The 15,220-nt window shown below is 47.6% G+C and overlaps 1 protein-coding gene across 3 annotated transcripts in view; it reads left to right on the top strand.

The window, feature by feature from the left end:
- Positions 1 to 15,220, top strand: part of FOXP1 (forkhead box P1) — a 383,544-nt gene that overhangs the window by 545 nt on the left and 367,779 nt on the right. Inside the window, exon 1 of one of the 3 annotated variants that reach the window (XM_032121318.1) lies at positions 186 to 259. The exons of 1 other annotated variant lie outside the window; for it this stretch is intronic. The gene's annotated coding sequence lies outside the window, so the exon portion shown is untranslated. Of the gene's footprint in view, positions 1 to 185; positions 260 to 873; positions 1,043 to 15,220 lie in introns of those variants that run through there. One more of the 3 variants, XM_032121319.1, reaches the window with a different exon arrangement.

Here is a 15,220-nt window from a genome sequence, read left to right on the forward strand (position 1 = left end):
GGGGCGGGGAGGGGGCGCGGGGCGGCGCGGGGCGGGGGCGCGGCGGGGCGGCGTGCGGGGCCCGCGGGCGCGGCGCCGGGCGGAGGGCTCTATTGTTATTTACCGAGCGGCGGAGCACGCCGCCGCGCCGCCCGGGCTCGGCGTGCCGGAGGGACGGGAGGGAGGGACGGGACGGAGGCAGCCCCGCGCCGCTCCGCGCCGCCGCCCGCCCGCGTCGCGGCCGCGCCGTGCTGGGCAGCGGCAGGGCCGAGTCCTGCGGGTGAGTCCGGCGCCCCCCGACACTTTCCCCGCTCCTCCGGGGCTGTTGCACTTTTCCCCCCGCCGGCCCCACGTGCCCGGCCGCCCCTCCCCGACCGCCGCCGCGGTACCGGGGGGGGGGGGGGATGTGGGGCGGCGGTGCGCGGATGCGGAGCCCTCTCCCCGGACTGTGGGGCCGCCCGCACCCCCTCCCCGCCCACTTTGGAAACTTCCCCCCCGCCCCGCGCTGCGCGCACCCCCCGCCGTGGTGGGATGCGGCGCGTCCCGCCTCCCTCCCATCCCCGCTCGCGCTTTCCGCGTGTTTTCCGCCGGGTCCCTCCGCGCCGCCGCCCAAGGGGCGCGTACGCCCCAACTTCGGCACTCGGGGCAAGAAGTTGCGGTGGGGCCGCGCCCCCCCTCTGCCCCCAGCTCCGTGCCCGGCTGCTCGTTCCCCCTTCCTCGGGCACCTGTTGCGGCTTTACGCCCGCGTAGCCCTTTCCGCAGGCGCGGAGCTCCACGCCGCGCATCCGCCCCCACCGCGGGTCCCTGGGACGCGTTGCGCCCATCCCCCCCTTTTTCTTTTTTCTTTTTTTTTTTTTTTTTTTTTTTTTGAAACGAAGTGTTTGAATAAACACCCGTGCCTCCCCAGCTCAGCCCGGCGCAACTTCTCGCTGCGCGGGTGCGGACCGCGCATCCTTTACGCGCGTGTGTGTACGCACGTCCCCCTCCCGCGCAGCCCCGCGGTGCGGAGCCTCGGGACGGAGCCGTGGCTCGCTGCGCGCCGCGGAGCCGCCGCCGGTGCCCGGTAAGTAGGGCCGCCCCGCGCACCTGCCGGCCCGCGCAGCGCCGCGCGGCCGCATCCCCGGGCAGCGGAGGGGTGCGCGCTGCAGGCGGCCGAGCGGCTCGTCCGCGCCTCCCTCCTCCCCACCCCCGCCCCGCCGGTTTCTGGCTTTCTTTCTTTCCTGAGAAAAAAAAAAAAAAACAAAACCAAAAACAACCCAACCCAGGGAGCGGGGCGCCGGCAGCTGCGCGGGCAGGGCTCCGCGGGGCGCAGCGCAGCCCCCTCCCCACCGCCCGGCAACTATTAATGACCGGGCGGCCCCGGCGCGGAGAGCATCGCCGGGCGGGCTGCGGAGCGCCGCGCTTTTAGCGAGTCTTCTGCTACCACTTCGCTGTAATGATTTTAATTGCGTGTTTTTGCTTTGAGCGAACCAAGCCGAGCGAGATTACTTTTTTTGTTTTTCTTTTTTTCCCGTCCTTTCCCCCCCGGCTCCCCCCAAGGCTGGTAGCGGCGGCAGCGCGCAGCCTTCCCGTCCCTACCCGAGGTATCTGCCGTCTGCGAGCGCTCTCAGAGCCGCTTCTGTAGAGAAGCTGGAGCCCAACTTCTGTGCTCAGAAGTTTAAGGTTTCATTTTTAGCAACTGTTCTCGGAGTGAGTAATGGATGTGTACTGCTCGTAGCGTGTCGTCTACACCATACAGTCTGCTGATTTCTAGGGTGCTGGATGGTTCTAAATATTAAAACAGTTCTCTAAACTGCGTTTCCTTTCTATACAGTTTTTCTAAACTTGGATTTTACCTGTTTTGACCAAATATTGAGGTCACTAGTGACAGCTGCTTAATTAGACAAAGTTGCAAGCATGTCATCGAAGAAACTTTTTTACTTGTGCTGTTGATCCATGGCTTGCTTTAATATTTTGGAAAACAGGGATTTTGCTCGGCTTAATATTATTTTTACAGTTTCTGTTACTGCTGAGAAGCTCTTACTTTTTGTAAGTTTGAGAGAGCCTGAAATAACTCAAGTTCCCAGAGAAGTGAGTGTGGGCAAGGAGGTACCGTGCATCTCTGCAGTTAGAGCTAGATTTGGGTGAAGATAGGGAAATCGGGGCTACTCGTTTCAACTTCTCTCCTCTGAAGCTTTTCCCCTGCACATTTTATTTGAACTATCTTCCATCCATATTGAATGGACCAGGGCACTGGGGGAGGAAGCTCTTCACTAGTTACCATTCAAAAGGTGTCGGCTAAAATCTCATTGCAAAAAGGTATTGTAGCTTTAACATCTTGCATTGGCAGCATTCTTCCCCCTTAGTCTTTGGATTAGTCATTGTATGAGAGACAGGAAAAAAAAAATCACTTTTTTTTTTTTTCTGGAAAAAGTAAAGTAAACAGCCTCCAACAAGTGAACCTTGACAACCCAGATTAAGGAAGGCAGGAGAGATCAAACAAAGCTGCTGCTGGGCTGTTGTCAGGAGCTGCCTCACTGAAAGCTCTGGACTATTCGATCAGGCAGCAAGGCTATATGTTCACTTATGCAGAAATGGACCATTACAAATGCTGATCTTTGTTGTGAAACCAAAGGATAACTCTGAGAAAAATAACGACTATTTCAAACAAGGCTTTCTGTCGCTTATGATTTTGATTGCAAAGTTAGTTTTTTGTGCACGGGCTGGTTTTTGGGTTTGATGTTTGTTTTTTTTTTTAAAGTGGTGATGGTTTGAAGTGCATTTATACACTTTGAGAGGGACTTAGGATTTGATTTTGTTTACACTCTCTAGAGATACAGAAAAGGCGGCATTACAGCAGTGTAATGCAGAAAAATGTAAAAGTTCTGTGGAATTCAACTTTTATTTCTGGATCGCTGAATTGTAAGGAAACGTGGGTTTCTTTTTCTGTGTGTGTAAGTTCTGTGTTGGTGTATAATAGAGGAGTTTGGTAGTGGTTAAGCACTGTATGTTGGATAACTGCATTCCTAGAGTTTGGAAAACTTGTAATATCTTTCCTTCAAACATGTTGCCAAGCGGTCAGGATGGACCTTGGTTTTGATACGCCGGGATTTTTACAAGACTGTGTAATGTGTCTTCGTGGCTGTATCAGAGAGACTGTTACTGTGTAGTTTTTTTGTGGAAATACCAGTAAAGACTATTAATAGACACTTGATTTTTCTTCAGTAAACAGTTAGGATTTAAGTACTAATCAAACTGAACCAGGAGAGTGAGGTTAGTCTTGTTGTGTGACAGTTTCATGTTTGTATTCAAACACTTGATTGCAAACTTTACAAATGTGTGGCTTTCATTTCTTTAGGGTATTCTAAAGCAATGGAAATATCTATTAAAAAAAGAAAAATCCAAGTAAGAGGCTGTTACCCTAATGTATAATAATCAGGAAGCAGACCAAGTGCACATCTGCTGAAGAATTAAGAAATCCCAAATCTTTTTGCATATGCATTTTTTTAATTAGCTGTGCAGATCACACAATAAGTACTTTATACTTTCTGTAAGGTTTCATAACTGTCCTGCATAACTTATTCTAAAGCTTGTAGATTTTTATGGTATATACTTTAATTAGACAATAAAAAGTATGTGCATTAAACATGCACATGTATGCTATTAAGCCATTTTGTGTAATGTGTAATTTTTTTTAACATCTATAAACATTTTCTGCTTAAATCAGTTCCACCAGTAACTGTGACACTGCTGGGTTTTGCCCTGGTAGGAGAAGGAGCAGGGAAGTTGAGCAGCGAATTATGCATTGGACATTAGTGTGCAGAATACGCTGCAATATGTGTTTCTCATGGAGTGGATCACCTTTTTTAAGGGCTAAAATTTGCATTATCATCCTCGATGTGATATACTGTAAACATTTGTAGCTCCTGAATTACTCCTGTTTCATAGCACTGTAAAAATTAGGAAAAATGCTGGTAGTAAAAAGGCAATTTTATGGAATGTATCTTAGTGTTTAGTATTGGTACCTCTTGTGGTCATTTATATTGAGTGATTGAACTGGATAATACAATTCCTTATGTGAAATTTCTCTTGAGCATGTATTTGTATATCAAATGAAATAACATATGCACACACATATGTAGGATATGTATGTAAAATACAGTTATTTCTGCAAGGCTTTCCAGTTATTTATGGGGCATAATGATACTTCTGTCATCTTAAATTTTCTCCGAGAAGCTTTAATAAATTTAAATAGATTATATGCTGTCAGAAAATAGTATAAATTTTGTTTACGATTCACTTGCTTTAAGGTACTTATACTAAAGAAGCTCATTTAACCCCAAGACTGAGGAGCATTAAGTGGTGAGAGGAGTCTGCTGAAGAGCTGCTGCTGCCCTTTGCTCTTGTGATAATCTTAAATTACTACAATTTAATTGCAACTTCAAGGCGCTGAGCTGAAATATTTTCACGCAGCTGAGCCAGGGCTGGAGAAGGCTCGGTGAGGTTTTTGCAGGTAGCCGGGTGTCTCTTGGAGGCACAGCATTTGTTCAGGCCTCTTCTGCCCTTCGCAGCACATCCAGCATCGTGTGTGCACGGACAGGGCGCCTGGGAGGGAGCTTTCCCGGGGGTTCCCACTGCGGGGGGAGCGGGATCAGGCCCTGCAGGGCTGGGGTGCACAAGGGTTTTGTTTGTTGTCCGTATTTAAGCTGAATTAAATAGCACACTTTAATTATTCCTCAGATGAGCCTTGCTGTCAGGTTGCTTCCCGGAGCTTTTCCCTGCGAGCCCCTGCTGAAGAAGCAGGTGGGAAGGGGCTGGCAGCTGGAGGGGAAGCCCAGGGGATGGTCAGCAGTGTGGGGACGCAGTGGCACCCTGCTCTGAATGGACGGCCCGTGGGTGTGGCGTGGTCCCTGTGTCCCCAGGGGTGAGCTCGGGCTGCAGTTGGCTGCCCTGGGCCTGATCCAGAGCGTGCTGGCATCAACTGGGGCTTCAGCTGATGTTGCTGCCTTTGGCTTTTGGTCTGTGCCACTAATTCGTATCACTGAAACTTTTTCTCCCCCTCCCTCCACGTATAGTAGCGTGTTTTCACACCCGGTGAGCGCTTCAGCAGAGATGTGATGTGCAGGAGAAGCCAGAAAGCATTTGCTAGGTGGAATTTAGAGACGTTGTGCACTAGAGATCAGCAGCGTCTTTGCGACCGTTCTTAGAGGTCCTGGCAAGCAAACTTTATTCCAGTACTTCAAAAGGTATGGCCAGGCTGGGAGCCCTTAACGTCGTGCCACCGAGGATGTGCGTCAGCGCCCGGCCGTGCTGAGGCACAGCGGTGTTTAAATCGTGAGTCTGATTGTTTTTCTGTTGGCCAGATCCTTGTGAAATGTCTCGTTGCAAGAAGAAACGAAGAAGATCTTGTGGTTGCTAGAAGTGGTTGGTTTTGCGCTGACAGAAGCGCTGCTCGCAGCCTGCTCACTGCGCCGTTCAATTCCCGCAGCTCGCTGTGCTGGGAATTGCAGCTCCTGCAGGTAACAAGGTGATGCCAGTGTAGAGAGAGGGGGGGAAAAAATAGCGTGGAATAAATCATGCAGTCGTTAGAGGAGAAACTTAATTGTGGGATCTTTGTAGTCTTTTACTTTAAAAAGATAAATTTTGTGCTGTAGAGGAATCAGTTGTTGTGTTTTAAGGAGATCAGATATTTGTTGGTTGGGATTTCTGGAGTGGTTTAACACGTGCTCTTTTTCCTTACTCCAGCATTGGAGCTCCCAAGTTAGAGAAGCTGCTGGCTCTGTTTGCGTGCAGCCTTCTCTGCAAATGCGCTCTAGGGTTTTGTCTTTCTGTTCTCCTGGCACGGGTCTCTTCCTTGCATGCAAGTGAGCAGGCTTATGTCTAATGGCTGTTTGCATGTGGCAAGTATCCAGAATAATCCTGATGACTTTTTGTTCCGTGTCATTCTGCAAACGAAGACAGGATTCTATGGAAAATGGGCAAAGAGAAGTGCATGGGCAAAATCAGTTTCTCCCCAAGAAGCATCTGGTACCTGAGGAGAACTAAATAATTTTTCTCTTCTCATTGACCCTCCTGGTGCTGTTTTTAAAACATCTCCATTTTAGTACCTTGAAATTGCAATTAAGTTGTAGTAATTTAAGATTATTGCAAGAGTGCAAAGGGCAGTAGAAGCTCTTTAGAAGTCTCATCTCAACACTTAATGCTCCTCAGTCAGGGGGTTAAATGAGTTTCCTCAATGTGAGTACTTAAAGTAACTAAATCGTAAACAAAATTTATACTATATTCTGACAACTAATAATCTATTTAAATTACATTAAAGTATGTGTGTGAAAATTTAATTAAAGGCAGAAATACTGTCAAGCCCTGTAAATATCTTGACAGATCTACTGAAATGGAACCCATATCGTAAAATATTTACATAGATCTGATAGGCTACAGTGTTTCTGGGAGTGCTATTCTGAAACTAATTGTGGGCTTTTTTCCCTTCCAGTTTCCCGTTCAGTTGCAATGGTCTCGGAAAGCAACACAAATAAATGCCCAGAATGTTTTATTCGGATGATTCTCCAGTGTATTGTTTACTGCTAATGGCGCTGTCTGTACAATGCTTGTCACTGGTGTGTTTTTATTAGGAGAACCTGTTTCCTCACTAAGTTAGTTTAATTCAGATGCACACAGAAAACCGGGGCTCCGCAGTGTTTGCGGTGAGTCTGCGCTGGACGTGCGGTCTGTAAGTCAGCTTTCTCCTGGGTCTGTGTCCCAGAGCATGGTGCTGCAGCATCTCCTGCACTGCGGTGACTCTCAGCTGAATTGATTTTTCAGGTAGAAAGGGCTTACAACCTTTTTTTGCAAGTGTTTGAACTCTGTATGGAAGTGTTTCCCAAAGTGCACTTGGGGCGCCGCACCCTCTTGCTGGTGCACCTGCAGGCATCTCTGTTGTGCTATGTGGTCCAGGCTGTTATTAAGATGAGGAATGTTTTGCCCCAGGTAAAACTGGGTTTGTGTAAAACTTCAGCCAAACTTTGGTCCTTCTTAAAACCCACTGGCTGGAATTCTGCAGGTGGTTTTGCTGGGAAGGTGCAGCATGAGCTGTGCTTTCTCCTCGCCCCATCATGGCTTGGAGCAAACTCCTAGTTTTTCTTGGCTGGAGTGTACACCCTGAAGCTGCAGGGTTACAGGAGGAGGATGAGGATTTGGGCATGGAGAGAGGGATGCGATGGGAGCGTGGTGCTGGGGAGCCCAGGCCAGGTGCTGGGCACTGAGCGCTGACAGCCCAACAGAAGGTGGCACAGTGCGGCAGGTTGGCTGCAGCCTCCAATGGCATCGTTAGCTTTCCCCTCTTCGCCAGACATTTCCTTTCATGTTGGATCCGAGTTTTAGCTGTACTTCCCGATCAGTCTTGTCATCTTGTTGCTAACAATTAGGGTCAAGTGTCTTTCCTTGGGCTCTCCGCAGTCTCCGTGTTGGTGTCCCTCCCCCAGCTCCCTGGCTAAGCTGTTTGTTCATTAATTAGTGGATGGGGCATATTAACACATCAGTAAACCGGAGTAGTCAGACTTCCCAAGGCATCTCGGGAAGCCCTCTCCGGTTTTATGTGACCGGACATGCACTATTGCTGATTTAGATAGCGGAGCCGATGATGCCAAAGTGTTGTTAAGAGAGAGATAAATAGAGAGAGCCCAGCAGTAAGCAGAATGTCATGTCTCTATTAAAAAGCTTGTGATAAAGGAAGATAAAATGGTGAGGGGGGATTGCTGGAGTGTTCAGAGCAGCCACTAAACATCTGATCACAAAAATCGATGCTGAATTCCCTTTCCTGCACAACACTTGCCTGCAGAATTCTGTCTGAGCCTGGGTCTGGTTGCAGCGAGCGGTGGAGCCCTGAAAGGACTTTTGTTCTTGCCAGAAGGACGGCCGGTGGTTCTCAGGGATTCAGGAGCTGTCTGAGCTGGGATTCAAACATCCCTCCCCGGTTCCTTTTGAAGTGGTGTTCCTGGGATGCTGATGAAGTTGTTCCAGGCTCATGCTGGGGCTTGTTGCTCTGTGCTGCCTTGTACCTTGATTTCCTGGGAGCTCTGGCCACCTGCCTTTCTGTCAGTCTGGAAGTCAGGCCTTGGCGGAATAACACTGAGGCAGATTTTTGTCTATTGGAGTTTTTCTCGGCTGGGTGCAGGGGCTGCTCTGCAGAAGTGAAAAATGGAACTGATTCTAAAGAAATGAGTGGTCGCAGCAGACAGGAGAGGAGTGGGGTTAATTCTCCCAGTGCAGTAAAATGTTAAATCATCACAGCCTTGTTTGCTGAAAGGATGTTGATCATTCCATTAAGGAGGATTAAGTAATTAACTGATATTTCTTTAGGAACCCATGTCAGTTTTAAAAAGCATCTTCCTAGTGTTGCACAGTGAATGTGAAGTGTACGTTTTTCTTCTGCTGGAGAGCTGGGAGATGAGCGTGAGTGAGACACCTCTTCCTAAGAAACTTCTGGGTGTACCAAGGGAGCAGAAATAGGGGGGATTTTTTGGCAGCTAAAATGTGCTGTTCTAATAGATTTTTGATTACAAGGTTTTCTTGCATGGATTTTGTCTGGTGGGCCTGCTGCAAGCCTCACTTCAAGGGTATTCTGTTTGGGATTAAGAAGTTAAAACCTTCTTGAAGTGTTCTTTCAGTGCTTGCATTTTTATTTTTAATAATAGTTTTTATGTTATATTAGTGAGCTCACGCACAGTGAGTCATGAACTCTGTCTTCCCCGAACTTCATGACGAATCTCTGTTAGCTGGTCAGGCAGCTCGTCCAGCTCAGTTCCCACGTTTTATACTTGCGCTGGAAAGAAAAATTCCATTAAAATCAGTCTTGTAAATCCTCCTTTTCCTTCTGTGGCAGAAACCCCCTTGAAAGCAGTGCAGTGCAGGGGACTGGCTGTGGGGCATCACAGAGTGGCTCCCAGCATTGGGTTTGGAGCACACTGAAGCTGGATTTGGTTGGGAAGGGCTGGCAGTCCAGGGTAGGATGTGTCTGGCCAGGGTTTTGACGTTGGCTGGTGCTCAGTCAGGTCAAAAGTCTGTTTTGGGGACAGTGCGTGTGCAGGTAGAGGAGCAGGTGGGCAGAGAACAATGACCATATTTTTCACTGTTTAATTTTTGAAGGATCAGATTGAAGCCCTCGGATGAGAGGAGCAGGGGGCTGTGTTAGCCCTTCTGCATCCCGTGCTCCTGAGCTCGCTGCCCTTCTTCCAGGGTTTGATCCATTTTTTGCCTCAGCAAATCACAGAATTTGGCATTAACCTCATCAAATCGCTGCTGGTTTTTGTATAATGGTCCCAACTTCTAATACCACAGTTAGTGATACTGAAACTACACCCAAACTGAAATTTTCTGTGTGAGAGATGAATTCTGCCCGGCAAATAGCATAACCCAGTGGCACCAATTGTGTTAGTATTGATACTTTCTGCTTTCATAACAGCTCTCCTTCTCAAGCAGGGCTCCTTCAGACAGTACCATGCAAACTCTGTTGATCAGTGTACTGTAAATTATTCCTCCCCCTCGGGTGAATTTCATAAATAGTTGTATTTCCATAAGACAGGCAGATTTAGCTTCAGTTATGTGGCCTAGGCCCTAAATACCCCTGCTGAAATCATGGGAGCTTCCTTGGATGGACTGAGTTAAAAAAAATTGAAAGAAAATCGGTTTGGGTAGATAATAAAGTCATGTGTGTAGCATGTAAGAATCTCTCTGAATGTTTGTGCAGAACATTACAGCTAGTGTCTGCCTTAGCAGATTTAGAAGAGAGATTTTTCTCAGTACGTTTTGCAATAGTAATAATGTCTTAACAGCTTTAGTAATTAATTTTAATCGGAGAGTTGTCAGGGGCCCTATCCTGCTCCCATTGAATTAAATGAGTACTGGGAGAAGGTGGCTCTGAAATAGCTTGTAATAAATTGGTTTTGTTAGTTTTAAATGATATGCCTGTCATGTGTGTTCAGATAATATATGTTAAGGTTTGTAAAGCTCCCGAGCTGTAGGTTTGGAAAAGAGAAAATGTATTTTTCAGTGCTAAATTACTTGATTCCTAAAAGGCTTTGAAAGAGGAATGTCAGAAGTATGCAGCAAAATTACTGTTTGTTCAAGTATTTTAAAGTTTTTCTCTGGCTTAACCCATTGGAGTTTTCTGAAGGCTAGTAGTGTGAGGAATGATGGTCTTACTCAGGAAACCTTTCTAATCTAAACCTTTTATTTACAGGATTTAACTGACAATGGGAGAAACCCATCTTGGTATATTTTAGCTGATGTTGTACCATGTGCATTTGTTCTGATTTTTTTTTTTCTTTGCTTCCATAAAAGCAGTATCTGCAGCATTCAAAAATACTATTTCATAAAAGTTAAAATGGAACACTGCCTGTGAATTAAACTGAAGTATCTTAAGCCTATCCAGTGTATTCCTGGCATTAAACAGTCAGAGAAGGCTAAATATTTCCTATTTATTTTTCAGATTGGATGGAGTATAGTCTTTCAGGAAAAGGGTCCTCAGCCAGCTGAAGGGGAAATCTGATTTTTCAGCAAGTGCTTTATATTTACTGAGGAATTCTGAGTGTGCAGAAGCGTGTTGCATGGAAATGGAAATTTACTGTCTAGGATTTTTAGGGATTATAATCGATGCCATTAGATAGAGGCACGCTCATAGAGAGGTAAACTAGTAAATCTGAACAAACTGAAAAATAGTAGCTATAGGTGTCTGGCTCTGTTATCAAACTTGCTGCCTAAGCCAGAGTTTATGCAATGTGATAATGCTAATGACCAGCAGAGCCAATGATGCATGACTGGAGGAAATCAGTGGTATAATCGGAGAAAGTTATCAGGTTTTTGTCATTAAATATTACTGATAAATAATACACTTCATTTTGAGTAGATAGGATGTATTTAATTCTGATGTGGAGAGTTTCAATTTAATAAGGGGCATTGCTGAGTAAAATGATAATCTTTTGTAATTTAAAGGGAAAAATAAAAATGCGTTTGTTTCAGCATAACCTCCTGGCAGCCACCATCCACTGCTGTTGTCTTCACTGGTGTCTGATAGTGAGGAATATCTTCGCTGCTCTTCGAGGTGGCTGCTTATAGCAGCCTAATATCTAAGTTACTAGTTTGTGCAGAACTAATTACATGAGGCCACAACCAAAGGGGTTCTGTTTAGTATAAACTAGGTATCATCTTTCATTTTCTGCTTAAAAATGTGAATATTGCAGCAAATATAAACTCTGTGCTCCATGCAGTGATTTCCTACAGAACAATCTGCCTGTCCAGGCGGTAACAGGAGGCAAGGGATGAGGACAAAAGATAGAGATAAATTAGATCTTGTTTTGCAACTTATCTTTTAAGTCAGTGGGAGAACAAGGAAGAGAAGTAGAGCTTAAACTGAAGGAAGAGGGATATTAATAGTCTCTATAAAGGACAGTTTGCACCAGGAAAAAAGAAAAAAAATCTGGTTGGCTTTTTTTAGCAAAACAGGCTAACACCCAGAGTAAATCTGTGTCATTAACTAAAGCAGTGCGTGATTTTTAGAGCATCTCTGTTCCTCCTGTGTGCCGGTGCCTGCGGAGGCTCGTCCCTGGGCTGGGGGCAGACGTGGTGCAGCCTCTGCCCTGGGGAGGCTTCTCTTGCCAGCTGCAGAACCTCTGTCTGGGTCAGCCCGTGGCCCTGTTTGAGCAGATACCACCAGTTTAGGCCAACGAGTGGCTTTGTAACAGGGCCAGGATCTTCCCACCACCCCTTGGAGTCGTGCTCGAACGCTGAATCTCAGCTCGAGTTTCCAGATTTAGATGGCACAGTGAGTAAACACAGCGTACTTGCCAGTTCTCACATCCTCTTTTGCAGCAAGTATTGCAGCAAATCCTGCAGGTTTGACTCATCTCTGAAGTTCTTCACTGATTTGAAGCAGATCTCGTCTGCCTTTCTCAAAAGAGCTGGGAATGTGGCCTCAGCTCCTTAGCTCACAGTCCTTCTGGACATGAACGCTGTTTGCGGGAGTTGGCCTCTGCAGAAACTTGGGCAGCTCTGAGTAACTTTAGCTGGAGTTATGTGCCTGTATCTACGGGTAAAATTTGGCCTGCAGTTATCCTTTATTGAAAGCTTTATAGAAATACTTTGTTCTTGCTATGCACAAATATTTCTGGTAGGAAGATTTTTTTCCCCTTCCGTTTCTTTGTGGGTTTTTTTTAGGGTATTTTTTCCCGCTTGATGCCATGAGCACAAAGAAGGAGTGGAAGAAAGTATAATGCTTTGTCAGGTAAAAAGTAATGTTCAAGTTTTCAATTGATGTTTCTCATAGGTCCGAAAGGAAAAAAAGTCTGCCTGTATTGGAAGTAGAGTCTATTGTCAGATTTTAGTGAGCCATCCAGGGTAGGGTGGGGATTCTGCGTAACACATGGGTAAATTGGCAGGGCAGAAAACTTCTCTGAGTAAATAAAACTAGTGTCAGGTACAGCCTCTGTTTGAAGAACAGCATGTCTTGGTGTTTCCGTTCATCGGCGTTGAATCACCTCCGCATGTTTCAACCTCTGCCTGGTGGATGCTCTCAGCAGATTGAGGAGGAGGACACATCGCTCTGCGAGTGCATCACAATGGTCCACACGTGTGCCGTGACTCAAGTGTGCTCGCAACTTCATGACATGCATCAAACGAGAGTTGTTTCCTTTGCCTCCTTTGTTTCTTCTCAGATGAAAGCTACTTTCTATTTGACAGTGTGCTTGGTGCTGTATAGAGTGAGGGCTTGGTTCACTTTGCAGTTAAGTAGATTCAGATCTCTCGGCTTGTCCCTGGGTGCTTCCCATTGCATCCCCTGTGCTTCAGCTGACCAGAGGGTGAGACTGCACAGGAAGCTGGACCAGCAGAAAACTAGCCTGAGGAGGAAAAAAGTGTTTTCTGTTAGTTGGAACATCCTCATTGGATTCTGGAGGTCAGAGGAGGGTCTGAAGGGGTCAGGGCCACCCCCTTGGTAAACCTGTGGCCACTTGATTGGGTTTGCTGTAATGTGAGACCTCTGCCAGAGGCTTTGTGTCTGGATGTGCTCTTCTCCATCTGGGCAGAGGATCCTTCCTTGCCCAGCTGCCCTGGGGCATGCTCCCAGCAGTGCCTGCTGGTGGGGCTGCCCTGCTAAAGCTGCCAAGTGTGGGATTTCCTTTAATTGTTAATTTGATGCTGCTCCCTTAGTGCCAGGTACTGAAGTTGTTACTGTGCATGTCCTGGCATCCTGTCTTCTTTGGGTTTCCTTCTTCCGTGTGAGCCGTGGATGATGAGCTGGTCAAGAGGCTGGGAATTTGTGATGAGGGCACTGAGATACCCAGGTTACTGGCTGCTGTTGTTTCTTCTTGTTGTTCAGATAATAACTTATGTGTGTGATAAGCAAGGGCAGCTGCACATAAAACTCAGATAAAGCTGTGCCCAGCCTGCCGTCCACCTGTGGAGTCAGAGAGTGAAGCTGGTAAGGAGAGAGGGGGCCAGAGCTTAGCAACAAGTTCACCCCAAAAAGGGTCTGTCCCATACCCTGGGTGTGCTGTGGTGTGGGGGTGTCTGGGGAGCGCGGGTGGCTGTGGTAGCTCCGGTGCAGGGACAGCCACAGCCAGCGTCACCAGCGGGGCTGCTGGTGAGTCCAGGTGTTGGCATGGACCAGCATCAACTCAGGCTTCTAGTGGGGGTTTGAGTAAAGCTTTGAATACAGTTTATGCATTTACTGCTTTTGATATGGGTGCAGGTGCATGTTAATAGGAAATGAAAGCGGATGAGCCCCGAGGGAGCCTTGCTCGAGCCATGCCAAGCAGGTACAGCCCATGAGTCTTACCACCTTGTGATAACCTGGCATGGTGTTGGCATTGCCATGTCATGGGGATTATGGGGCTGAAGGCGTGCTGCAGTTTGGCAGGGACCTGATCCCTCTACCTGGCTGTGTGCTCAGGGTTGGTCTCCCTCCCCACGTGGAGGCACCTTCTTGCCCCTGAGAGCTTCTCTTCCTTTGCTGTCCCTATGCACCAATGCAGGTGGATCAGCAGAGTGTTTTGGAAGGGGTTGGCACCACAGAGCAGCATTGCAGGGTGTCCCTGACTGCCCCCAAGCCTTGCTGTGTGACCAGTGTCTGGTGATAAGGTGAGGTGAGCATTGTCCATGCCCCATCTGCTTTACTTCAGAGCCAGGGGATAATTCTGGGGGAGGCTGGAGCGAGGAGAGTCCCTGGTGGTGTGAGGAGAGGCCGGGTGCCCACTGGCCAGGGCTGCACCCACGGGCTTGCACTGTCGGTGGGGTCCTTGGGCACTGGTGGAGACTGGCTGTGGTGTGCCCCGGGAAGTGAGACCCAGACCAGCACCCAGCTGCCTGCCCCAGGGCCTCCCTGGTGTTGCACAAAGTTACCTGCCTTGTGCAGCTGACTTCAGCCTGTTCACTACCTGTTTTTGCATTGCCTTGTTGAGGAATTGGAATGTACAGTCTGTGAAGTGAGGCATTAAAGTGTTAACTATCATTTTTAATTATTACCATTATTTTTGGAAAGGAGTAGCAGCCACAATAAAATATTTAGTAGGAATAAAGTGCTTGTTATCCACCTTTTCTTCCTGCTTGGTTTGTGCCCATCCTGAGGTGCAGATATCCCCGGGGGCCGCTGATGTGCAGGTGAGCAGAGCTGTGGTCCTGAACCCCTCCTGTCCTCACCCCCTCTCTTCACTGTGTGCTGAGGCTCCATATTCTGCATGTGCAATTATATAAACTCCTAAATAACGCTCGCCTTGTGTTAGGGTTATGTACTGTTCGTTCTTACATGTCAACACCACATCTGATTGCAACCTTAATTGCTGTGTGTGCTCCTATGTTTTTCCCTCGCCTCCTGGACCAGAGGGCGGGTTTGTTGAAGGGACAGTCCAAGCCAGTGTTACCAGGGTATGGGCTCTCCCACTTCCCAGGCTGCACACACAGCGAGTGCCTGGAAAAGTGCCCCTCCAAGTCATTACAAATTAAGTGTTGCAGACAGATGCAGAGATGAAGCTCTGTGAGGAGATATGTGACTTGATCCAAGAGTTGTGAGATGTGCAAAGATGGAAAGGAAAGCAAACTTCTCATCCAAGACATGAAAGCTGTGGTGCTTGTGCCCCGGGGTAGCTCCAGTGCAGCCATCCAAAGGCTGCTGAGATCTCCATCGTCCCATCCGTGTCCCAGACAGGGTCACCATAGTGCCATAGCCAGCAGCTGGATGTGCCATTTTTGTTACCATCAAGGTAAGTGAGGTAAACCC

This window comes from Corvus moneduloides, chromosome 11 (genome assembly GCF_009650955.1).
Source record: "Corvus moneduloides isolate bCorMon1 chromosome 11, bCorMon1.pri, whole genome shotgun sequence".
NCBI lineage: Eukaryota > Metazoa > Chordata > Aves > Passeriformes > Corvidae > Corvus > Corvus moneduloides.